The 23,860-nt window shown below is 46.5% G+C and overlaps 1 protein-coding gene across 1 annotated transcript in view; it reads left to right on the top strand.

Moving 5' to 3' along the window:
* The window catches only part of Arhgap31 (Rho GTPase activating protein 31), a 113,268-nt gene that overhangs the window by 47,890 nt on the left and 41,518 nt on the right, over positions 1-23,860 (top strand). The window lies entirely within an intron of this gene.

Below are 23,860 nucleotides of genomic sequence, written 5' to 3'. Positions count from 1 at the left end.
CCATTCGTGCCTAAGCATCGGATCTCGAGTCCATTTTAGAGCAAGTTGTACTCTACAGTGTGGGTAGATCAGAGGTTTATCATCTGATAAACATTATGAGTTTTTCTACTTTTACCATTAACATTCATGATAATGTTTTGTACGAGTGGTTGGTTTCCTTTTGTTGGAGTTTTGTTTTTCTGGGGTCCTCGGGAGCTATGGATCAAATCCAAGACCTTGTCCTTGCTAGGCAAGCACCCTACCCCTTGTCCTGAGTGTATGTTCTTATTTCTCTTGCATGGACATACCTAGGAATGGAATTGCTACTCCTATGTTAAAACCAGGCTAGTATTTTTTAAGGCCCATGAATTTTAGTAACATATGCCTAGATAACATCAGCATAGTGATGTATTTTTCACCAGTATCTGCATGATAAGTGGACTTGATAAATAGACTCTTACGGTTTATTCTGTGATAAGTTTTGCAATGTCTTTGGCTATGATTCGGAAGACCTAAGTTATAGGCCGCCCTGATACACGTGGACTCATTTTAACTGCATGTTCACTCATCCTGGCATAAACTGCTGGACTTCGCTGCAGGTATGCTCTGCGAACCCCTGCCTCTCCATTTTATTCACTCAAATGGTGATTGTGAGATTAGCCAAACCAGCACAGTGATGATAACCAGAGAGGTGAAGCAGAACATGGAGTGTCGTGGAACAGGTCCTTAAGCCAAAACTTTAGAATAATGAAATAATGCAAACTTAAAGATACTGTATCTTTATTTCACAAGTGCACATTTTACTTCACGCGTGAATTATTTTGCTGAATCGGCATAACTTTAAAATAGAATGTTAGGGCTGGAGAGATGACTCAGCAGGGAAAGGCATTGTCACAGAAACCCACCAACCCGAAGTCCATCCATGGGACCCACAAAGAGGGAGATGGAGTGATCCAACAACACAAAGTTGCCCTCTGACCTCACATGTGCACTGTGGAAACAACACCCACGCATGCATGTCAGACACGTACATACTATAATAATGTATTAATTAATTAAAGTAAAATTGCATTATTTATTAACAAGTTACTGTTTTGATATGCTTATAACTGAACATAACTCTATTCCACAAAGAGAGCAGCATTACAGATTGGCCTGCTCTAGCTGGGCATGGTTCCTTCACTTTTAATCCCAGCATTTGGGACGTAAAAGCCGGGGATCAGGAGTTCAAAGCCAGCCTTAGCTATGCAACAAGTTCAAGGGCTGTGGGAGACAAACAGATAGTAAACCAATGGCTTGTTCTGCATGACAGATGTTCTAGGCCAACACTGTATACAAACATGTACAAACCAAACAAGTTATTTTTGGAACTGTTTTTTGTTTTTTGGTTTTTGCACTGAATAAACCTGAATTGGAAGGCAAGAAAGAGACTGGAATTTGTGGCAAGGAAAGTTAGGAAGAACCTGGGTTATGAGGCTGAGGGAGCACTGGATGCTCCAAGAGCTTGAATAAGAGGGTGAATCCAGGCTTGAGTCTGGAGTAGAGAGCAGCTTGGGATTCCTGGATGACAAAGCACCCTGGCAGTGGAGAGCTCAGAGTTCATACACGCTTAGCATGAATGGAGACAGCAGAAGATCGCAGTCCAAAATGTGGTTATAAGACTGGCCAAGAAGGACAGGCATCCAAGAAGAGCTTGCTGACAGGAGTCTGATATAGTTGTCTCCTGAGAGGCTCTGCTAGAGCCTTAGCCACATAGATGAGGATGCTTGCAGCTAACCATCGGACTGAGCACTGGGACCACAATGGAGGAGTTAGAGAAAGGACTGAAGGAGCTGAAGGGGTTTGCAACCCCATAGGAAGAACAACAAATATCAACCAACCAGACCCCCCAGAGCTCTCAGGGAATAAACTACCAACCAAAGAGTACACATGGAGGGGCCAATGGTTCCAGTCTCATATGTAGCAGAGAATGGCCTTGTTGGGCATCAGTGGGAGGAGAGGTCCTTGGTCCTGTGAAGGCTTGATGCTCCAGTGCAGGGGAATGTCAGGTCAGGGAGTGGCAGGGGTGGGAAGAGGAGCACCCTCATAGAAGCAGGGGGAGGGGGAAACAGGGAAAGGGGATAACATTTTTAATGTAAATACTTAAAATATCCAATAAGGAGAAAGGACAGGCATCAGCGCCTTCTGCTCTCTTTCAGGGTGGTAGTTATGAAGACAGAGAGGGAACGGGCTGAAACAATCTTGCACAGTGAAGATGTCAATTTTCCTTAAACTGACCTGCTTGTTCAATACAAGGTTTTTTTTTTCTTTTTTGCAAATAAACACAATCTTATCCTATGATTCGTGTAGAAAAACAAACCCACCAGCAGTGAAGTAATTAGAACCATCTTAGATATGAAGAGTAAAGTATGGAGGGCCACTCTTCTCAACCCAGTGTGTGGCCGAGTCTAAACACGGTGCCGTATTAGCTAAGGGTAGGCATGTGGGTCAGTGGAGCGCAGTGAAAATCCTAGAAACGGCTCCCACGCCGGTTCCTCCAATTTCACAGGAGTATGTGAGCGACGCAGTGTAAGAAGGAGTCACTTTCCAAGGAACGGTCCTAAGGAAATTTGCATCCATGGATTAAAATGAGGCTTGAGGCTGGGCACGGTGAGACAAACCTGTGATTTAGAACTTGTGGGGTGTGGGGGCGTAGAGATGAGGATCAGGAGTTCAAGGCCATCCTTAAAGACAGAGAAAGTTTGGGGTTAGACCTAGCTCCATGAGACCCTGTCTGAAAACAAAGCAAAAAAAAAAAAAAACAATCACAAAAAAAAGTATCTTAACATATAACTTACGCTTATAAAGAGTGAGATTAAAAATGATTACAGATTTTTTTTTTAAGATCTTATTGTCGTCATAGTAAACAATGTCAGCGTGTCTCTGTGTGGGAGTGCGCACCTGCGTGCAGGTACTGGAAGAGGTCAGAAAAACGCGTTGTAGTGCCTGGTGTACTTACAGGAGGCTGTGAGCTGCCATTGTGGGTGCTGGGAACAATGAGTGTGTGGCCCTAACTACTGAGCCGCCCGCCCCACCCCCGCCCTGAAAAGTGAATGTAGACTTAAATATAAAGTGCAAAAAACATAAACGTCTGTAAAAATATTTTTTAAAAAAATTCTTTGGAATCTATGGCTAGGGAAAGAAATTCTTAAGAGTTGGCACCAAAAGCATCATCTACAAACAGAACCCTGATACACCCGGCTTCGCTGGAGGTTAAAAAAAAAATTGTTCAGCCAAAGACTCTGCGACGAGATGAAAAGACCATCTGCAGGGCAGGAAAAAATATATGTAAACCACAAACCTTGACATAGAACAAAAAGGGAGAGAGCGACCCCGTTAGAGAACACACAAACGACGTGAGCAGACATTTCAGTGAGGAGGGTTTCCAGATGAGACAGACGCTCAGGGAAAGACGTTAGCACCGTCCGCCACTCAAAAAAAAAAAAAAAAAAAAAATTAACTCCACAGCGAGACACATGTCTTACCGTATTTTTACTTTGGTTGAGCCATACATTGGAGCACGTGCGTGGTGTGTCTGGTATGTAGGAATTAGTAATTTTCCAGTAAAAGAGCTGAGCTGACTTTTAAAACCAAGAGAGGGAGGGGCTCAGCTGTTAGGGGCTACTCTGACTCTGGTGGCTGTGGTTCAGGGTAACTTACTTTCTTTTCATTTTTTTTTTTCGTATAAACTATGAGCTCCAGTAGCATCCTACGGCTGGTGGTCGGGATCTCCCAGTGTATCTCTTCCCCAAACACCTAATTTCAGAAAGGTTTAGTGACTGGTGAGAGAGCATTTAGTGTAGGACGGACAGAGCCTAGGCCAGGCCTCAGCTCTGTGGTGGGACAAGGAAGCTATTTGACTGACAGTTTCTGTGAGAACCAGAATTCTTAGTGTATAGGGTGCCGTGGGGATTGCACCAAACACCATGGATCGGCCACAACCATCCAGATGTTCATTGTTCATCCGGGACACCTCTCCCTACAAACGCCAAGGGTGCGGTCGTCAGGGACAAGTTAAATGCATCTAATTTTGTTTAATTTTGTTGACCATATGGCCAATAATATCTAGGATAGTCTCAAATATATTATCCTCCTGCTACTGTGTGTCTGGGTATGCATTTTGATTGTTTTTCAAAAATACAAGATCGCTTTTCTGCCCCATTTCCTCCCTGTTCCTTTAGCTGCTGAGGTCTTTCTTCATGTGCGAATGGCCTGAGAAAGTCCCTAACAGGGTCTATAAATGCTTGCTGACAGAAAAAAGTGTTTTGATTTTGTAAAAAGACTGCAAAACTGAGAATGAGAAGACTTAGATGTTATTTTAGCCGGGAATCTGTTTGGGATCAGAGGTAGACAAGGAGTGAGAAAGCCAGGCGCATACCAGCAGCATTTGGAGAGACTGGACTAAAATAATTACCCACCAAGCAACTACTGTATTCTAGGTTCCTGACCAGAACAGTGGTGCAGTTAGCAATTATAGAGGAAATGGACATCAGTAGCAAGGTGCAAAGGGGCAAGAATGGATCAAGAGAGGAGGCTACGTCAGGGTGGTAAGGGAAGGAACATCTAATCGTGGAACATGGGAGAGCTGCACAGAGGACCTGGCATTCACAGTCTCTTAAGCTGCTGCCAGTTGATGATGGTGGTGGTGGCAGCAATGGCGATAGTGATGATGATGATGGTAGTGTTGGTGACATCGGTGATGACAGTGACGATGATGATGGTGGTGGTGATGGTAGTGGTGGTGACGATAACAGTAATGATGTTGATGATGAAGATGATGATGATAACAGTGGCAATGATGATGATGGTGGTGGTGATAATGGTGGTAACGATGACAATGATGATGGTGGTGGTGATGATAACAGCGATGATGTTGATGAATTAGAATTAGAAGAACAATTAGCTTCATGCCTAATTGTTTCCTAACGTGTGACCATCACCTGCATTCAGTCCTTCCCCGTCTACTTATATTTAGCCTTTCTTGACATGCCTTTTAAGAGACCACTCTTCTGTGACCCATTGAGAGGGACATGTCAGGCACGGGTGAAAAGTCCATCGCTGGTATCACGAGATGACCAAAAGTCTGTGTGCAACCCAACCCTGGGACTCTCCCGGACCTCCCAGGGGTCTTCTCACTTTCTGTCAAGAGACTGGGAAGTTGTAAACACCCTTGGAATGTTGATCAAAGCCGGCCCAGACCTGATGTCAGAGCTTGGAACCAACCGGGTCCCACTGCTCCTTTCTCAAGATGGTGGGCTTTTGCCTTTCATGTTCATAGTCACACTTCTTCAAAGTAGATCCTCTGTTTCCCACCCCGATGTCACTGTCTTGGAAGTGTGTGTGTGTGTGTGTGTGTGTGTGTGTGTGTGTAACAGAATGTGCACAAACTGTTCTAGCTTTGAAAGAGCAGCTGTAACCGAGGCCACAGGGATTTAGGAAGCTCCCCATCTTCATCCAGCCCTAGTTAAAAACCAGAGTGAGGTCACTCGTGTGTAAATGGAAACACACCAAGAAAAGATGAATACCAAATGTACGGCAAGATCAAAAGAAGGAATAAGTTTCTCAATGGGATACGCAGAACTGTGCAGAGACCATAGTCACCGCTGTTTTCACATAACGTGTCTCTGTAAAATCCTGAAAACTGGAAGGGCCAGCCAGAGGCTCTGGGTTAAGAATCCCAAAAGGGTGATTTCCACCCCTCAAAACTGTAGCGAATCCTGATTTACACAGGAAAGTGTTAAACACTGTAATGAGTGAAGTAGACAGGGACATCAGCTATGGTGCAGAAGCTGCAAGGAAAACATGGAGAATGCCAGATACTGTCCCAGAAGTAGCACACTTGAAGCGTCTTATCCCGAAAATACTCTGACAGCCATGCATGATGGTAACACATGAAACCCCACACCTGAGAAGCTGAGTCAGGAGGACTGTCTCCAAAAACATTACTTTGATGAATTTTCAAAAGCCATAGCATGACTGGCAAGATGGCCCAGAAGGTAAAGCACTTGTTGCTAAGCCTGATGACCTGAATTTGAGTCCCCAGGACACACATGGTGGAAGGAAACAGTCAACCCCCAAAAGTTACCCCCTGACCTCTACAGGCCCAATGTGTGCATACCCATGCATTTGCAGATGCACACACACACACACACACACACACACACACACACACTAATTAATAATGAAGTGTTTTAAGTGAAAATGTGTGGATACTATCTAGCCAACTATTCTTTTGATAATGACTGTCTCATGAGCCTACAGAGGTCAGCATGCCTCGCTGGGTCTGTTTATATTCATTTGTACATTGAGTCATGCATCCACTCAAGGAATTCTTACTGATTACTTAATCAGTACCAGAGTGGATAGTGGGAAGGGGCAGAATGGTAGGCTGTTCTGAGTGAGATTAGCAGTCAGAGAGACAGCCTTAAAGCCATGCTGTCCCATACTCATACTCATACTTCCATATGAGTGCCGTACAGAAGTGGAGTAAGACTCTCCTAGCCTCTGTGACTTCTCTGATAGTCACAGGTGCCATACAGTTTGCACTGTGGGCTCATCTGACAGTAATTATCGAAAGGATGATTGAATAGGTTTTTTTTGTGTGTGTGTGTGTGTGTGTGTGTGTGTGTGTGTGTAAGTCTGTCTCTCACACACTTAGGCCACGCTTAGAACATAATTAATATTTCAAGGGGGAAAAAGAGGAAGGAAAGTACCTGAAAATGTAAATTCCTGCAACTTAGAGATAGCTCGGTAAATTCCTCAACCCTTTTTCTAGGTGTCCATCTACACACTCCTAAGATCAAACACATGTCTGGTAGCCAAGAAGAAACAGGAGCAAGGAGTATGCTGGGACAGGTGGAGGTGGGGCTCTCATGGGGAGAGAAAGCATGCATAGGATGGCAAGGCTGTCTTCATTCTTGATTTCTCTGCTCCTGGAGACCTAGTTGAGGATAGCTTTCCATTCTCTGGATGGGAGGGAGATGAATGCCTGCTCACTGAACAATCACACACATGCACACATGCACACTCGCACGCACACCAGTCCTTGTGTCTGCCTCTCTCTATTCAGTAATTTGGGGAAGGAGCTAAGTCATCGAGAGAAAGCACACAGGTTTGGGGCTGGCCTATAGAGCAACTGAGGTCCAGTTTTAGATTTGGGAGGGTGAGGCTTCCTGAGGGCATCCCTCCTGGGCTATAGGCAGCCAAATAGGAGGAGAACTCAGATACAGGGACATAGTTAGGACAGAATGCTGGATACCCAACGACATTTGAAATTCAGGTAGACAGCAAGTCTTGTTTTAACGGAGGGTCCATGCAACATTGGGGTGAGGCTAAAACTAACAGTTATTTATTGTTTATGTTAAAACCAAACCACGTTGCATAATGGCACCCTTACTCAGAAAGGGGATGAGGGACTCACCTCCATGATCCTGCGTTTCTGTCTGAGACCATATGAGCCATAGCATCTCCGGCCAGCCCATTGACCTGATAGCCTACATGCTCACCCCATTGTGGCAGAATCTTTCATGAAGCCCTTTGTGGAGACATGAAGACCCTCCTCGTGTAGAACAGGTGCAGTGTGTGAGGGACACAGAGAGGAGCACTTAACAGGAAGTTATATCACTGGGATTCTAAGGCACTGTTTTTGTTATTATTAATATTAATTAATTAAAAATAGATTCCTTTCTCATACAGTATATTCTGTTTACAGTTTCCCTTCCCTTTACTCCTCCCAGTTCTTCCCCCATATCCTCCCCTCTAGATCCACTCCTTTTAGGACTCTTATTAGAAAAGAGGCTTCTAAATGATAACAACCACACAAGACAAAATAAAATATAACAAGCGAAAACAAAAGCCATCGCGTCTGGGCTGAACTAGGCAAACCAACAGAGAAAAGAGCCCCCAAAGCAGGCACGAGAACCAGAGACCCACTTGTTCACACACTTAGGAATCCCATAAAATATTAAGCTGAAACTAGAATACGTATGCAGAGGGCCTGGTGCAGACCCGCATAGGCCCTGAGCTTGCTGCTTCAGTCTCTGTGAGCTCATATGTGCTTTGCTTAGGTGGTCCAGAAAGCCTTGTTCTCCTGGTGTCCTCCATCCCCTCTGGCTTTTACAATCTTTCCATCCCCTCTTCTACAGGATTCTCTGAGCTCTGAGGAGAGAGATTTGGAAGAAACATCCATTTTAGAGCTGTGTGTTCCAAAATGATAATGATCTCGATCTCTCTCTCTCTCTCTCTCTCTCTCTCTCTCTCTCTCTCTCTCCCTCCCCCCCTCCTTCCCTCCCTCCCCCAATGATGTCTGGTGTGAACTAACACTCTGTTTTAAGCATTTTCCCCAAATTCCACAACCATACTTAGGTTTTATCATTGACTCCAGTTTACAAACGAGCAAACCAAACCTTCTTAGTAAAGTGACCATATAATTCCTTTACTCCAAATGAGAAACGTTTTAAAGTGAAAGAAAGCTATTGTAAACTGGACCTTCCCCCGCACAGTAGGATGATGGTATTCTCCCTGCAGAATACAAGCCCTGATCTCTCTTGTAGGAAGCAACAGTGAAAGGGTTAAAACACAGGCAGACTGGCTCCAGGATTCATCTACGTAACTAGAAGCCAGAGAAAGACTTATGTACTTATTCCCACAAGACACAAGGCCCCGTGAAGATGAGGACTCCAGCTCTACTCCTGGTTATGTCCTTGGTACCTGGTACTCGGTCCCTGGGCACAGAGTAGGCACCAAGAAGTACTGGATGGGTAAATGAAACTGGGAAGCCTTTAGGAGAGGCTGGGCTGTGACCATGGTTTCTCTGATGCAGTGACCTGAACAGCAACCTTTTCCCCTTGCTGTCTCCTTCTCAGATGCTTAGAGAGCGTTACAGAAGTTCACCAAGTGGACTCAGCACATGGTTGCAAATCCCAAGACAAACACCAGTGGCTTCGTTTCTTGAGTCAGATCATAAAAGCTGTCAGGCCTTGTCCATCTCTCCGATTGCCTACTCTCCCTAGTCAGATCCTGTAGGTAGAGAATGGGTCACACTCCTGGTTGCCTGTCGAGTCAGTCCCCTTGAGCCTCCACTGGGTCCTTGGCCTGGGAATGCTCCTCCATCTTCCCTATGGAGCTGATGGCCAAAAATGTCTCTCAGCTCTCCTCTGCAGGCCTCAGTGTGCTTTCACTGCACTTAGCCTGAGGCCACTCCTTCCCAGCTGTGACCACACCCTTAGAGCCTTCTACTCCCATGTCTGTGCGGGAAAAGTTAAGCCTTGGACAATTCATTGCAAGCCTACACCCTCTTCAAACAGGAATCACCAAATCCTTACAAAAATAAACGAACCTCTCCTCTTCGCCTGGGATCAGGAGACTGCATATTTACAGAGAGGCAGTCTCTGGCGGCCCTCTCCCTTTCCTCTGCAGAAAGATGTCATTAAATCCGATGACTCTGGCCCACAGCTACAGAATGAACAAGGGCTCTCTGCCTGGCATTTTTGTTCTACCCAGCATTTAGCTACCATGCAATTGAACTGGCCTGCCTGCAAGCCGATGTCATGTGCAGTGTCTCATAAGGTACAACTTTGAATCGCAGGAGGCTTACATGTGGGGGATCAGATAAACATGATTAATTTGACTTGACCGCTAAGGGAGGGGTCTAAGTTTGAACACCCTGAATTACATCTGCCATCAAAGCGTGTGTTAGTTTCGTCACAAAGAAGCCTACTGGGTAGTTTAAGCCTTGATTCTGAAAATTAGAGAGAAAGGAAATCTGAAGCACTTGGCAAACTACTCTTGACCAGTTCAGTCTCTCTCTAGCTCTAGGCTTTGCTGCTGCTTGAGCTGGGTGGCCTTGATTGGGGCCCTGAACTTCCTGGGGCCTCAGGTTGCCTGGTACAGAGTCAAGCATGTTTAACAAAGTCCCTTCCAAGTCCTAATCGTTCAGCCTTAATCCTAAACATATCTGGCAAAAATCATGTGTGAAGATTGCCCTGACATCAGAGAAATAAGAGCAGCCAAGGAGGGAGCAGACCAGGGGCTCTCGGTGTGGGCCTCTGGGTGGGGTGTTAGTCCTCAGAGGATACGAATGATGTCTGAGCTGCTAATCTTCAGGACAGAAGCCTGAATGTCACCGTCCCTTGTGGTTTTAACAAACCACAGATTGCTGTAAGTGTTTGCCTGCTTTTCCATGAGATAAAGGGCCGTCTGCTGAGGTGCAGGGGAGGCCCCTCTGCGGGAGCACAGTGTGAGAACCAGTTAGTGATCCGGAAAGGGGGAGGGATGCTGTCTGCAGAGCCCACTCGTAGCCCTCAGCTCCATTCCCTGGGGACACAAAGCCCGGACTCAGATGACCCAGGCTCTCCTGATGTGCACCATAAGAGAATGCTCCAAATCTTCAGGAGTGTCCAGGGAGTGGAGCTGCTTTGAAAAACGACTTTCTCTGAAGTGGGTGGACTAGCCTTAGGGTTGGCGTCTCTCACATAGGTTTTAAAGAACACAGTCCCAGGATCTGCTGGGGCGCTTTCAGTCTGGGAAAGGGGCGAGAGGGTCTTCTGGGTCCCACGTGTAAGTTGAGAGAGTGATGTCGAGGGAAGGATCGAGAAGATCTCTGCTACCTCAAACACAGACAGATCTGTGTCTTCAAAAGCTTAGAGTAGCAACTGACCCACTTCTCCTTTCATGCTCTACATACATGCATAAATACATATATATACACATGCTTGCATATATACATGCATATATACATACAGATACACATGCCTGCATATATGCATGCATATATACACACATATATACATGCCTGCATGTATAGATACATGCATATATACATAGATATACACATGCCTGCATATATATATGCATATGTACATAAATATATACGTGCCTACATATATACATGCATGTATACGTGCCTGCATATAGAAATACATACATCTATACATGCCTGTATACAAACACACACACACACACACACACACACACACACACACACACACACACACGCACACGCATTATTTAAAGAAGATCTTTCTCCAAGGGTGTTCCTAACACTTTTCAGAGGACTCTTTCTTAGTTCGTGTTTTCTGTCAGCTCCCAGGAGACCGTTTTGTACATGAATATGGAGAAGCTCCCTGAGGCTGTTCTAAGACACTGGTTCCTGACAGATCTCCCTGCCTCTTACAAGCTCTTGTGAACAGCTCCTGTTGGAAGCCCCACCTAAGTCCCGTGGCAAACTGCATGGCGGCAGACATCCCTTCAGTCACAAACACTGAAGCGGTTTCATTGCTAAGTAATACAGTGGATGAGATCGGGTGACTTTTAATATTTTTATTTTATTTTATTTTATTTGGGGCTTGGAGGGTTTGTAGGTCAGAGGACACCTTGCGGCAGTTGGTTCTGGGCCTTCGTGGACAGAACTTCGGTCATCAGGGTTGGTGGCAGGTGCCTTAACCCACTGGACTGGCCAGCCTCTAAGAATAACTGTTTAAAAATATTAAATAAAATAAGTGTATAGAGCAGCCAGTGTTTTCAATCACTGGGCGAGCTTGTGCAAGACATAAATCGTCTGAAAAAGGGTTACAGGCGGCAGGATGTGCCCTTGTTTTTAGCAGGAAAAAGAAGCCTTGTAACAACAGGAAGCGCTGGGAGGCCTCGGTACCAAGGCTTCCAAGCAAAGCTGTTCTAGAAACAATGGCTGCCTGTGGCTCAGGAATATTGGGCAGGAAATGAAAAGATGCTGGGGTGGGGGTGGGAGCACGGAGGAGCTGACAAGCTGCTACCTGGAGGATCTTCCCGTGGACTTAGCCTACTCATCAGAATCAAGTCGCATTCTCTGAATTCTCCCCATCCCCCATTGGCAAACCCGATGATAGAAAAGCTACTGCCTGCCGTGGCCGGAGCCCACAGTGCCACGGAAACCACCAGGAAGCTGCACCGCCCAGGAAACCAGAGGGTCCAATGAGCGGGAGACCCGTAGGGTGACATCAGAAGAGGGCAGGACCTTAGATGAACTAAGAGCCGTAGACAGCTAAGTCCCTGGAGGACTCCGACTTTAGCAGAGTAAATTTAGCGTCGAGGTTAGTGGGAGTCCAGCCATACCAAAGCAGATACATTTAAACCTTCTGAAGTTGAAGCTCACGTTTTATTTAACGAAACTTTCCGCTCCTGTGGGTGGGGTGAGATGGAGAGTCACGACGAATGCAAATGAGAAACAAAAACAAAGCAAGCCAACAAGCATTTCTGTCCTGCCTCGTCCGGGAAGACCTTGATGTAAACCGCCAGGAGCAAGGACCCAAACATTTGCAGGTGGACTCGGCTCCCATGTTCTGACCCAGCTTCTTCCAGCCTCATTCAGGAAGCTGATGGATCTTGGGACAGGAGTTCAGAAAGGAACACTGGTCCTCATTCCATTCCAGAAGTGGCTCCCAGCACAGATAAAAGTCTGAGGGTGGGAGTCACTTATGGCCTGGGAGCTGTGCTGCCTCACGGTGCTGTCACGAGAGTTTCCTATCACAAAGGAGTGACTTGCTCTCCTCAGAGATCTAAATCTGATGGCTGTGGGGCAGGGAAAGTCGGGCTTCTTAATTCCTCATCTAAGCTTCTGACTCCTCACTTAGATGGGAAATCTCCCCCGTGTCGTTCTTTTTCAGTTCTGCTCATCCTTAGCCTACGCCGATGCCTACCTCGAATGGGAGTTACGCTTATTAAAATCTATTGAAAAGTCAAAGACCTTTAGATACCCCAATGCTACCTCTAGCCCTTTGGTCTACCATACTCTTCCCACGTAAAAATAAGAGTAGCTGGGAGATGGCTTGGGGCTGAGTGCTTCCTGGCAAGCATTGATCCACAGAATTCAGGTGAAGGTCCGACTTGGTGGCAAATGTCTGTAGCCCAGCACCGAGGGCCAAACCTGAGCCTATCAGGAGGTACCGCCAGCAAGTATGGCTGAAACAGCAAGGTCCAAGCTCAGTGCGAGACCCTGTCTAAAAAATTAGAGAATTTAAAGAAATGATTTGAGAACATCCCCAAATGAACCTCTGTCCTCTACAGGAGACCACACATGCAAAGGTAGCCTTGATCTCTGCTCCCCGGTAAGTCCTCTGAAAGCACCATCCGGGTAACAATGTTCTCCTTTGTCAGCAAGCTCCAAGGCTTCCCCAGAGGAAGGCCCATCCAGGCCACTCTGGTTTAGACCTGCAACTGCCTTCTAGGATAGACTCTGAAAGAACAGGACACACACACGGACACATACACATGGACACACACGCACGGACACACACACATAGACACACACACACATAGACACACACACACATAGACACACACACACACATGGACACACACATAGACACACACATACACACATGGACACACACACACATGGACACACACACGGACACACATGGACACATGGACACACAGACACACAGATACACACAGACACACACAGACATACACAAAGACACCCACACGGACACACACACAACCGTACACACAGGCACACAGGGAAACACAGGCACACACACACACATAGACACACACAGACAGACACAGACACACACACACACATAGACACACACGGATACACACACACCTGTGTACACACACACACACACACACACACACACACACACACGGATACACAGGCACACACACTTTTTAAAAAGCCTGCCAACATAGGGGTTTTTTTGTTTGTTGGTTGGTTTCGTTTTGTTTTTAGAAAATGAAAATAGCAATGCCTCCTTTCATGATACCAAATTAAATAAAATAATAGCAGAGCTCTTGGTTCCACGTGCATTTGGTCATCTGTGCCTCAGGCCATCTGAGGTACATATAAATTACCGTGGCTTGGGCACACAGTCAAAGGGAGAGCAACTTCATTATTCTCACTTTAAGATGCCTGGTATCAGTGAAGCACACACATACCTGACACACAGACACACACGGAAACACAGACACACACACACACAGACATACACAGATTGATTTTATTTGCCTCTCATTGGCTTCCTGGGTTTACACCCCTCCTCTCCCAAGGACGTTTTGTCTGGAAGTAGACATGGCCACCTTCTTTGTTCACTGCTCATCCAGGAATTCCACTCGAAGGCTCCCTGGAAAGCTGATAGCAAGAAAACTACCTGTCCAGAAAATACATATCTTTGGAGACAGAATCTCCCAGGCTAGACTTGTACTTAACATGGAGACAAAAATAATCTCGTGCTTCTATCGCTCAACTGCTGGGATTTCAGGCATGAGCCATCAGGCCTTGCTTATGAAGTGCTGGAGATCAAATCCAGGCCTTCGGGTATGCTCGGCAAGCCCCTACCAGCTGAGCTACGTCCTTGGTCCCTGCAAGGCTCTAGCTCAGAATAAGTGTGTTCTGTAAGCAGTGAAGCTGGAGTTGTGTGCATTTTAAAATCATCTGTTCTTGCTCACAGATTGGGCTTGGAAATGGGCTTGAGGTTGAGCGTGCCCCATCCTGGAGCCACCCCCAGCCTGTCAGAAGGACAGCCAGCCTTAGAGATCCCTTACATATCCTTTAAGAGTGCAGCCTTACTCTCAGCCGGATAGTGGGGCCGGGGAGTATTCAAATTACACTCAGTCTAGCAGCCTCCAGTGGCAACAGACAGACAGAGAGACAGAAATCCTCAGATGAGGCTTCTGTGTGCAGGGTAAACTAGGCCGGTCCAAGGCCCTAAGCGGGGCACTGCCTGTAGCCACAACACACTCCACACATGTGCCCAGCACCATGCTCACACCCACCCCCATGCACACACCCAGAGGCGCCCTGGGCGGTCCCATCTGCCCCTAAAGGCAGCTGCAGATCTCTCCTGGGAGCTGCCTGGATTGGAACTGACTCTGGAGAGGCCACAGGGCACTTCTGCTAGGAGGGATACTGTTATCGAGGAGGTGTTTAGCAAGACTTACCTGGATGTGGAGATCAAGATAGAACGCAATCTTCCCTGGCCATCGGTTTAAAAACTCCCCTATTAACCTGCCTTCCACCAGACAGGTCTAGGCAGCATTCCTGGGATTCGCCACGTTATTTCTCCCTTTCTACCTTGTTTATTCCATTCTCTGTTCACCCTGCACCGAGTGTTTATTATGTGCCAAACACTCAGCAAGAAGCACTCTTCAGACACGTGGTGTACATCCCTACACTTCAAATCACTCCTGCTCCAGGGTCAGAATTCCACTGCATGGCTTTGATGAGTCCCCACCCCACCTCACCCCCACCCCCACCGCCCTTATTTAATCCACCGTCTTACAACACAGTAAACTCTAAGGACGAGGATCAGGCTCCGCACTCTCTAACATGGTCCCTCTCACACAGCTGGACTTCCTTAAATGTACCTTTTTTTTTTTTTTTATGTACTTGACCAAACCCTAAAATCCCTGGCTGTACCCCACCACCATGAGCAGTCTTTGTTTTAAAAAAAAAAAAAAAAAAGTCATAATTTTTGTGGCTGCCTAGGGCCCTTAATGTTTTCTCCCTGGATGTTTTCCTCATGTTGCTCAATACCTCTGAGGTTTAAGGGTCCTCGTTTGTGTAATAGGCTGAAAACTACTCCATAAGCTGGTTAGAAGTGGTGAGCGGCGATGGATGGAAAAAGGGGGGAGTTAGAGTCACCCTATCAAGGACCATGCAGCATCTGAGAGTTGGGGGGAATGAGGGGACACCACTGAGCCACCTGGTCTCTGAGCTCTAGGAACAGGCTCCTGACTTGAGTCTTCCCTGGGAGCCTGGGCTGCCAGCAGGTTAGGCAAACACTTCTGTTTAATGAGGGCAGTTGCCTCACAGGCTCGCTGGAAAGGGCGTCTGCAAACATTACGTTACCTCACTGTTCTCAGGAACCCCTCCAGCTTCTTCTAATTCAGCTTGCTCTTCAAGACCCTGGTTTTAGAAAGCACTGTTCCTTCAGAGAACAGAGAAAAACAAAGAGTCATTTGAGCCACCATCTACAGGCGGTCACCGATAGTTAACACTCCAAGAGGGTCTTCCTCTTTGCCGTTTTATATAGGAAACAAGGTAGGCGTCGTCTTTGGTTAATTGGTTGGCTTGGGTTTGTTCGTGGTAGAGTCTAAGCTGTTTCTCATATTCCAGTCCGTCCTTGACCTCCCAATCCTCCTGCCTCCAGCTTGAATTGCGGGGTCATACTACCACACCCAGCTCGGGAAGTATTTTTCATTCTTTAAAAGCCACTTATATTCTTTTGTAACCTTTTCAAAGACACTTTAAGTGGTTATTAAGTGAAATGTTTAACACCTAGGCAGGCCCGTGGTCATGAACTTTTTATCATTGCGGCAACCAAGGGTGAGGGACCGGTCTTCTGTCCTCCTTAGACAAACGCCACGGCTAACAGGCCCTGTCCCGAAGAGAGAGTGTAGTAGGCCTGGGCCTTTCCCTGTTCTGCATTGCACCACAGTGATGTCATAGAAAAGGCTCGGCTGTGGCATCACACAGAGCTGGAGTTGGAGCCCAGCTCAGCACTGAGAGGCTTTGCGATGTGGGCCAGCCTGCCTAGCCTCTCTAGAACCAGCTTTCATGTTTCAAAACAGATGAACTGTATCTGTTTGTTGGGCTGGCTGCGCTTGTAGACTAGAAAGTAAGTCTGAAAAACAGACCAAAAGCCACCCGAAGCAGAGGCTTGTGTGGAAAGTGTCTCCTCTGAAGGTCCCCCATCTCAGTCACAGTTAGAAATGAAGACAGCAGGGACAGACGGTACCTAGTACCTGCTGCTGGACAGGGTAGGCTCACAGTCGACTTTTTAATTGCATTTAGGAAAGCATTTAAAGGTAATGTATGCTGCAGGAATGTATTTTCCCAGTTCTAGCTTTCTAGACCAGGCTGTCTTTGAACTCACAGAGATCTGCCCACTTCTGACGTTCAAGGGCTGGGATGAAAGATAGGACCTACCTCTCCAGGCTTAGTGAGATTTTCCTTAAAAATCTTATATTATTAAACAAAATGTCATAATTAATAACCGAGTACTTTACTTATTATGTACATAAGAATATCTGTAGGGTAAATTCCTAGAAGGGGAGCCACTGAGCCGAAGAGTGGATGGATTTGTCATTTTGTTAGTCTCACATTTCCCTGCAGTCTGCTCTGCCACCAGTCATGTGTGACAAAGCTGCCCTTCCCTTCCCTAAGGTATAACATGCATAGTTTGTCATAAGACTTACCAAATCTCTGCCAATCCGAGAACCGAAGTTACTTACATGTGCATACGTGTATAAAAAGTTGTATGAATGACTATAATTTGTAGCTGGACTGCGCTCGGGTAGTCTCTCTAAAGAGTGCCACAAAGGCAGAAGGCACTGGAAAGGTAAACTCACACAGGAAGCTCTGCCCAAAGAAGGCATCAGAGCCCAGTTAGGCAGGAGGAGGAGTTCCCCACGGAGGGGGAGGTACTAGGCCAAGGCGGGGGTGTGCCCTCGGCACCCCATGCGGGAAAGTGCCAAGGGCAAGCAGTTCCCAAGAAGCTAGAACCTGGCCTGTATCTCACTATGTAGCCCAGGCTGGCCTCCGATTCATAGCAATCCCCCTGCCTCAGCCTCCTGAGTACTGAGGCCAGAAGCATAAGCCTCCACACCCAATCTATACACATTCTAGTTCTTTAAGGGCTGAGTGTGGATGGCTGCTAAAAGCAAGTCCTAAGGCGACTTCTAGAAAAGCCTTGAGTGGAATCATGGCTGAGATTCCAAAGGACAATGCACCTCTGCCTCTGTGTGTCCCGATCTATGACAAGTGGCAGTTTGCCTTGGCGCCATCGTCTTGGTGGTGGAGAACCAAAGCACAGGGACAACATAAATCAGAGATAAATTCTCTTCCCGATATCAAAAACGCAAACAACAACAACAAAACTCAGATAATTGGACCTCACCCGAGTTTAAAACTTCTCTGCCTGAAAGAATACCGTATGTAGAAGGATTGCCCAGGACAAATTGAGTTTTTAATTTTTATGTCACTAAATATGTGCCTTTGTGTGCCAGCTTAGGCCGATTTTATTTAGTTTAGTTTAGTTTTCAGTTGTTTTGTTTGGCTTGGTTTGGTTTGGTTGTTTTTGAGACAGGGTCTTACTATGCAGCCCTGACTGTCCTGGAATTCTTTATGTAGACCAGGTTGGCCATGGTTGCACAGAGATCTGCCTCCCTCGGCCTTCCCAGTTTTGGAATTAAAGGCATGTACCACCGTGCCTGGAAAGACATTGATTTTAAAATAAGATAAATGAATTTTTAAAAATTAAGTTACTCCATGCTCCTGAGGTCATGGATCTTGGAGGAGATCCTGCACCCACTACTTTATTAAACCAGCAAAATCTCTAACCACTTGTCCTTTTACCCACCCATAAGCATAGTCTTTACCCCTTGTGGTGGCTTGAATAGGTATGGTCTCCACAGATTCATGTGTGTGAATGCTTGGTCATAGGAAGTGGCACTGTTAGGAGGTGAGGTCTTGTTGGAGGAAGTGTACCACTGGGGGTGGGAGATGGGGAAAGGCTTTGATGTCATATATATGCTCAAGCTCTGCCTGGTGTGAGACACAGTCTCCTGCTGCTGCCTGTGGAGCAAGCTGTGGAACTGTTGGCTCCTCCATGTCTGCCTGCACACCGCCATGCTTCCCACTGTGTGGATAATGAGCTAAACCTCTGAAGCTGCAAGTCAGCCCCAAGGAAATACTTTCTTTGTAAGAGTTAGCATGGTCATGGTGTCTCTTCACAGCCATCAAACCCTGACACCCCCTCATCAAGGAACTTTCTCTTTGTAACAGGCAGAAGTCGCTGCAGAAAACCATAGCCAATCATAATGCAAGGTTGTGGGGCCCCGTCCCAGTGATACAGCTACAAGACATTGCTGCACCTAAGGCTCAGAGAGCACTGTGGATGAGAGCATCAGAAAGTCTGCAGTGATGTTGTATCTCCCTGCAGTGTTAGAGGCTATACCTAATATGTATTGCCTAGAAGAAAGACAACACCAATAGACACACCAAAGTAGATGAAGTGAAGACCACAAGACTTCAGTGGCTACCTAGACAACTTCAGGCAACTAAGGAAGGCTGAGAGTGGCAGAAATAACCTTCTCCAGGGAAGAGCACACCAATCAGCTATCCAATGCCAAATGGTCAGCCCTGAAAACAAATGTATGAATGACATTATACACTCTGATAGGTTATATTTAGGAATATATGTGTGTATACATATATGCATGTAAAAATACATAATGGAAAAAAAGGCCATGAATTTGAAAAAGAACAAGGAGGGGTTTAAGGGAAGGTCTGCAAGGAAGAAGGGGAAGGGGACAATGATGTAATTATATTGTAACATCTAAAATTTGAAATTTAAAAAAAAAAACTTAAGTATAAAGACAGCCCAACTGCTTAGAAGAAAACATTTGCCAAAAAAACAGATGTGATGAGAGTCTCGAATCCTGACTATTTCAAGAACTATTATGATAGCACAAAAAAGACAAGCAATTCCACTAAAAGTTGAGTAGAGAGACAGTCTCCAGAGAAACTACACGAATGGCCAATCACCCCAGGAAGAGATGCTAAGCACCACTAGCAGTCAGCAAAACGCAAATCAAAACCACAGTAAATACCAGTGTATCCCCAGGAGGCTGACCATAAGAACAGACAGACAATAACGAGTGTTGACAAGGGCGTGGAGTGATCGGAATCCTCCTAGATTGGCCAGTGGGAGCTGTTTTGAAGAAGAGTTTGGCAGGTCCCCAAGAGGGAAATGTAGGGTTACCCTCCCACTCCTGGATCTATAGCCAAAAAATAAAAAATCTTTCTGTCCATACGAAATACACACACACACACACTCATATACACACACACACACTCATACACACCCACTCACACACACACACACACTCATATACACACACACTCATACACACGCACTCACACACACACACACACACACACACACACACACACACACACACACACACATACACACACACACACACACACACACACACACACACACACACACACACACACACACACAGACACACACACACACACACACACAGACACACACACATACACACACATACACACTCACACACACATACTCTCACACACACTCACACATTCACAGACACACACACTCACACACACACACACACACACACACACACACATACGGAGGAATTTTCTTTGTTCGTAATAAGTCAAAGAGTGGGAACGGCTGAATTTTCCACCAAGAGGTCAGTGGATGAGCAAAATGAAGAATTTGTTTAGAACAATATTCAGCCATGGAAAGGAACACCGTGCCAACGCATGCTGCGATGTAAATGGATCTGGTGAGGATTTTGCTAAGTAAAGGAAGCCCATCAGGAGACCATACATGGTTAAGATTCCATGTTTGTAAAACATCTGAAATAGGGAAACCCATGGAAATAGAGATCTGGACAAGGGCTTCAGAGGAGGAACGTGGGTAGTAACTAAGAGTCAATATTGGTTTTTGAGGGGAGTGGGTAATGAAATGTTCTATAACAGATAGTGTGACAGCTCTTAGGTTGTAAATGTATGTCCAAAGACCCACTTAATACTGTGCACTTTAAAAGCGGCAGGGTCTGGGGTAGATGGGAGCAAGCAGTATGTTTGTGTGTACATGTGTGCATGCGTGAGTGTGTGCATGCGTGCATGTCTGCATGCCACATCTGTAAGGGTGCCCACAGAGGCCAGAAGATGGTGTCAGATCCCTGAGAGCTGGAGTTGCAGGTAGTCATGAACCATTCAGTATTTGTGCTGGGAACCAAACTCGGGATCTTTGGAAAAGCATTAAGTTCTAAGTGATTGCTAAGCCATCCCCCCACTCTCCTAAGCTAAACCCTTGGTGGCCCCAACAACACACTTCTTCACCACCCTTTACATGAAAGTCAGGAATAAGGACCCAAAGAGGGATAGGAGACAAAAACAGGGAAGGGTATGCATGTGCCTCTAAAAGACAAAGACAATTTAAGGTGCTCTGAAAGGATGTAGCCTTGACCATCCAACAGTGACCAAACACAACTGTGCTGTCTTGCATCCACCCCAGACCCGACTACCAGGAAACTGAGGCAGGTCAGAGTCACGGCTTCTCGGGGGACTCGGAAAGCTTTGACTGTGGGCCTCTTCTGCCCTAAACCCTTGAAGGAGTCAGAGCTCTGAGAGGCTCACCAAACGGTTCATCAGGACGCAAGCGTGGGGACACGGGACCCTCTAGCACCATGTAAGCGGGGCGTGTGAAAGGCTTTCCCTTCTGTCAGAAGCCATCTGAGAAAAGCTTTGTGCTGATTAGAAGTTAACGTTCAAGATTGCTGATCCAGGGAGAACAAAAGCAAACCAGAGAAAGGGAGTTGGAGAGAAGCGCCCACGAAACGGCTCAGAGGGATGATAATATCAGATTGTAGCCAGCAACTGTGTGAACCTGGGTGGGAGATCAAACTCTTGTGACTTCAACCTCCAGAGTCACCCCCACACACACTCCATGTCTGTGTTGACAAGGAGACCTTCTATTTATCTGTAGCCACTCAGCTCGTGCCTATCAGGATCCTACCATGATCAGAATCAGAATCCAAAACTGCCCTTGATGTAGCTAGACTCTAGAAACAACAGTCCAAGGGATCCAAGACTTGGAGACTAAACTCTTACTGGAGATTTTTGGCGCTCTTGTGCGTGTGTGCGTGTGCGTGTGTGTGTGTGTGTGTGTGTGTGTGTGTGTGTGTGTGAATGCGTGTGTGTGTGTGTGTGTGTGTGAATGCATGTGTGTGTGTATGTGAATGCCTGCATGCCGTGTCTGTGAGGGTGATCACAGAGACCAGAAGACAGTGTCAGATCCCTGAGAGCTGGTGTCACAGGTGGTTGTGAGCTGTTCAATATGAATGCTTGGAACCAAACTCAGGGTCTCTGGAAAAAATGTGAGTTCTAAGTGGTCGCTTAGCCATCTCTCCAGCCTCAAGACAAAATGCTCAGAAACCTGGGCAACACCACACCCCAATACTGTCTCTCTTCAAGCCTTGGTTGTCTCAAGTGTCACCTCAGATTGGCAGACAACACAGAACTTGCTTAGAAGGTAAATTCCTTGCCTCCACCTCCACCTACCTTCCTCCTGCCCTGCAATAAGCATTCAGTGTGGCAAGATCCCCTTGATGTGTGCATGCATCTGCACTTCACAAGCTCTACGCTAGGCTGGTGGCTTTTCAGCTGTGGTGGCTGGGGGACACACTAGGGAGCACACTTGCCTCGGCTAAGTGAGGAGATAGAGTGACTCCTGTCCTGCTGCTGAAAGGAAGGGAGATCTGCACCTTCCCGCCTGGTTCAAGATGAGACCCCAGAAGATTTGGGACAAGTATGGGACAGGGGATATGCTCTCTTTCTGTGAGGAGTTACAATAATTCTTCCCTCTCGTGCAGAGCTGTAAATGAGGATTCCCCGTATATTTCCCCACCTCTAAAATATCCGATGCTTTTGTGCCTCGCAGAGTCACCTAAAATCACAGAGACCTCCCAGAAGCAGGATTGATACCTCTCAAAGAGGAACAACAGCAGTTCCAAAGAGCAGAGATGAGTTTTGACAACTCATTTGGATAGAAGAGCTAAGCTCTGTTATCAGCAACAGCAACAACAAAAGTTATAAATTCAAGTATTGCATCAGCCACAAAAACAGAAACAACGGCTGCCAGTGCAGAATACTGCTAATATCCAGGATCTGGGCTAAATGTTTCCAGGGATACTCTCAGTCCTAGCATGAGGTTAATGTCACCACTGTCTTCGTTATGTATTTTAATCCCAGGCCACAAAGGCAGTTTGGCATCTAAGTCTTCGCTCTCAGCCGTCTGCCATCACACGTGACAAGTTACAGAAGAGCTTTGGTGGGGTGGGAAGAGTCGACTGCTGGTTTACACCACAGAAATTTCGTGTGTGTGTGTGTGTGTGTGTGTGTGTGTGTGTGTGTGTGTTTTAAGCACTGGCATTGTATCTCTCTTCAGAGCAAGACGCACAGACTTAAAGTTTCCTCTGCAATACAACACATCCAACTGTAGCCTTTCTGGTCCAAGATGGGAGGAGGATGTGGGAAGCCTGGCCTGCTCCTAGACCCCACCCCCACCCTCTATTCACACAGGAAGTGGATCCACCTCTGTGGTCTCCAGCCTCTGATATTTCCAACGCAAAACCCACTCCCTGACCTCTTTGTACCTGAGTTAACTGGAAGGTTCTCCCAGTTCCGCCTTGCAGGATAAGTCATGGGCAAAATAAGGCTATCTTGCCGAAGGAGAGGCTCCTGGTATGTGTTAGCTTTTGAGGGATGGGCAGGATATTTTTAAGTGTGATGAATTTGATTAAATGCCTAACTTACAATTATTTCAAAGCTGAAAGGGAAAAGAAGAGGCTTTGGAAGCGCTGGCGTGGGGAATTAGATAGAGTGGGATCGTAGCTTCCTGATAGAGTTCTTGCCTTGCATCCGGGCCTCCCTGGGTTAGATCCTGCAGCACCCAGTAACAGTAATGAGACTGTTGAAGCCAAATACTGTGTGTCTAGGTAGAATGCTGGATTTGAACATCTACCCAGACAAAGGTTCAGTCTAAGCCGGATGCAATGGTATTTGCCTAAGCCCAGTACATGGGAAACTTGGTGACTTCGAAGCTAACCTGGGCTATACATCACACCCCTATCTCAAAACGAGAGTCTGCCCAGTATGGACCTGCATTCAGGAGTATTCGTGTGTGATGAGCATAAATGACTTGGCATTAGCCCAATCCAAGGAAGGACTGGTGCGTGTTGGGAGTCTGGCACAGCACTGACCAATCCTTAGTTCGTGGAGGGCCTGTGCCATCCCTAGGTAACCAACCAGGAG

This window comes from Rattus rattus, chromosome 4, assembly GCF_011064425.1.
Source record: "Rattus rattus isolate New Zealand chromosome 4, Rrattus_CSIRO_v1, whole genome shotgun sequence".
Classification (NCBI taxonomy): Eukaryota; Metazoa; Chordata; class Mammalia; order Rodentia; family Muridae; genus Rattus; species Rattus rattus.
This window is presented reverse-complemented; position numbering and strand designations above follow the sequence as displayed.